The sequence below is a fragment of the Magnolia sinica genome, chromosome 7 (genome assembly GCF_029962835.1).
Source record: "Magnolia sinica isolate HGM2019 chromosome 7, MsV1, whole genome shotgun sequence".
Lineage (NCBI taxonomy): Eukaryota > Viridiplantae > Streptophyta > Magnoliopsida > Magnoliales > Magnoliaceae > Magnolia > Magnolia sinica.
The window spans coordinates 13,899,301-13,902,716 of NC_080579.1; the positions used below are offsets into that span (position 1 = coordinate 13,899,301).

At 37.3% G+C, this 3,416-nt stretch overlaps 1 non-coding gene across 1 annotated transcript; it reads left to right on the top strand.

The window, feature by feature from the left end:
- Positions 1-2,965: 2,965 nt before the first annotated feature.
- On the top strand, positions 2,966-3,073 carry LOC131252261 (small nucleolar RNA R71). Its single transcript, XR_009174295.1, has one exon. It is a non-coding gene; the product is annotated as a small nucleolar RNA R71 (small nucleolar RNA).
- Positions 3,074-3,416: the final 343 nt, after the last annotated feature.

Here is a 3,416-nt window from a genome sequence, read left to right on the forward strand (position 1 = left end):
TGATAGGTGCGATAGTTAACATGCCCTAGAGCTTAGTGAAAGCTTCTTGGCATTGTCCAGTCCACTCGTATGGTACTTCCTTTTGAAGTAGATTGCATAAAGGACGAGAGAGATGACGAAAGTCATTTATGAATCGTCTATAGAATCCGACGTGTCCTAGGAAGGATCGCATGTTACGTACACTCTTGGTAAAGGTACATTAGAGATAAGATCAATTTTTATCTTGTCTACCTCAATTCCCTTTGATGAAATTATGTGTCCAAGCACAATTTCCTTGGGAACCATAAAATGACATTTCTCCCAATTCAGAACCAAATTCTTTTCCTTGCATCACTTCAACACACATTTAAGAATTTTCAAACACTTGCTGAAGGATGGACCAAAGACAGAGAAGTCATCTATGAATACCTCTAAATATTGCCCCACCATGTCAAAAAAATACTCAAATTTGCTTCGCTGAAAAGTGGTGGGGGTGTTACATAATCTGAATGGCATCCTTTGGTAAGCAAAGGTGCTAAAGGAACATGTGAATGTTGTCTTCTCTTAATCTTCAAGGGCTATCTCTATCTGATTGTAGCCCGAATATCCATCAAGGAAGCAATGGTAAAAGTGACCGGCTAACCTTTTCAAAATTTGATCAATGAAGGGTAAAGAAAAGTAGTCCTTCCTTGTAACAGTATTCAACTTCATATAGTCGATGCACATTCTTCAACCAGTAGTAACTCTAGTTGGCATGAGTTCAATGTCGACATTGGAAATGATGGTGATTCTGGACTTCTTAAGAACTACCTGAGTTGGACTCACTCATTGACTGTCGGATATAGGGTATATGATATCCACATCCAACAACTTAATTACCTCAGCCTTAATCACTTCTTTCGTATTTAGATTGAGTCGACGTTGTGATTGTTGGGAAGTTTTCGTATTATCATCAAGATGGATGCAGTGAGTACAAACCAAATGGTAATTCCCTTGAGATCCACAATCGACCATCCATGATCTCCTTTATGCTTAATGCGAGTGGAAATGAGTACACTCTCTTGTTCTTTCTCAAGGTGGGAAGAAATTACCACCGAGTATATCTCATCTTGACCTATTTAGACATATTTAAGATCAGCGGGCAAATGTTTTAGGTCAAATTTCGATGCTTTGAAGCTAGACAGTAGAGGCACAACATCGATTTGGGGCAATTTCTCAAATTGTAGCCTCCACCAATTAACTTCAACTACCGGCATAGCATCAAGTAAGGCATCCATCTTCCTAATCATGTCATCATTTAAATTAGAGGAGTGGGCCAAGCATAACTCTAGAGTGTTAGAGTATAGAGTCAAAAGTGTTTTATCTTCCATGAAAGAATCGATCATGTTAATGTCATTGGTATCGTCATCATCCTCTAACTGTTTGTTCATATTGAAAAAGATGTTGAGCTCAAATTTCATATTTTCAAAAGATAAATTCATAATTCCATTCCTACAATTAATGATAGCATTTGATGAAGCAAGGAATGGGCAACCAAGAATGACGGATATTTGAGTGCTCATATTTATGATGGGTTGAGTATCTAGGATAATAAAATCTACTGGATAGAAGAATTTATCAACTTGGACCAATACATCCTCAATCATCCCTCGAACTGAGCAATCAACAAGTTGTAATGTGGTCCAGGTGGGTTTTAATTCTCTTATACCCAATTGTTCGTAAACCGAGTAAGGGATCAGATTTACGCTCACCCTCAAGTTTAGAAGTGTATGCTCAATCTGGTGCTTCCCAATTGCACAAGTAATGGTTGAGCTACCGAGATCTTTGTATTTTTGTGGCACATCTTACTTAAAGATGGCACTCACTTTTTCTGTTAAAAAGATTTTCTTTTATATATTTCATCGTCTTTTAGTCGTACATAAATCTTTCAGAAATTTGGTATATGAAGGGATTTGTTTAATGGCATCCAGTAGAGGGATGTTGACCTTCACTTAAGCACCTCTAGAATATCCTGAGTGTTAGAGAGAGGTTTTGGTGCAATTAACCATTGAGAGAATGGCACAATCAACTTACTTTGAGATTCCGGTTCTAACCCACGTGGAGCATTGCTAGGTCTATCATTCTCATCTATTTCCGGGTCCTTAGGCTTTTCAGCACTCACCAGAATAGATTTGTCAATTGTCTTCCCACTCTTAGAAGTGGGAATAGACTTAACCTGCTCCATCTATTTTGAAGAGCTTGAGTCATTGATTTCATATTATTGTTTTCGGTTGGGGAGAGGCTGAGCCGGAAGGATCCCTTTCTCCCCAATCGAATTTTTATTTCAAGCCTTTGTATGGCCTTTGTAAGGTCTTAAAAGGCTTGCAGCGTACCCTGATGAAAAAGCTCTTGGTTTTTTATATATTTTAAGACTGGATCCTCTTGAGGTTTCCTTTGATTCAGAAATTGGTTAAGGATCCCTTGAGGAGTAGTCGTTTGTCCGTTCCTCCAACTGAAGTTTAAATGGTTCCTCCAGCTTGAGTTATATGTATTTGAGGTGGGTCCACTAAAAGGTTTTTGGTAATTTTTTACGACATTTGATTGCTCATTTAATATTTATTAAAAAGCAAGAATTGTTGGGTAATTCTCAGTTGTATGTATGTTACAAGCACAAATACCATAAACAACTTCCACAGTCTTTTTGGGTTCTACCTTCTTAAGTTCCATGGCCTCGAATTTTCTTATAAGTTCGGTCACTCTTGCATTTATATCATCTTCATCTTTTAGAACATAAATTCATCTCCTTTCATTTGATTGAGTAGGTTTAGAAGTGGTAATTCTTAAAGAGATATCCCATGATTGCACGTTTTCAGCAAGTTTATCAAAATAATCTCACGCATCATCGGCTTCCTTATTCATGAATTCCCCATTACACATCATCTCCACAAATTGGCGCATGGGTGAGGTCAATCCCTCCTAAAAAAAGCTGGTTATATGCCATATTTCGTAGCCATGTTGTGGACATGAATTTATGAGATCCTTAAATCGCTCCCAATATTAGAAGAAGGTCTCATCCTTTTTTTGCACAAAATTCATGATTGCTTTCCTTAAGGTATTTGTTTTATGATAAGGAAAGAACTTTTAAGGAATACCCTTGTCATCTCAGCCCACATCACAATGAACCTTAGTCTTAAGGAATGTAACCATGACTTAGCTTTTTCTTTCAAAGAGAAAAGAAACAATTTCAGTCTAACTATGTCCTCAGACATGTTTGGGAAGTGTAATATAGATATGATTTCATTGAACTCTTTTATATGCAAGTATGGACTTTTAGATTCTAATCCATGAAACTTAAGGAGTTGAATTACCCCTAGTTTAATATCCACAGTTCCTGCATTCAATGGAAATATCATGCAAGAAGGTGTACTCACCCCCGCCAGTTGTAAATAATCTTATAG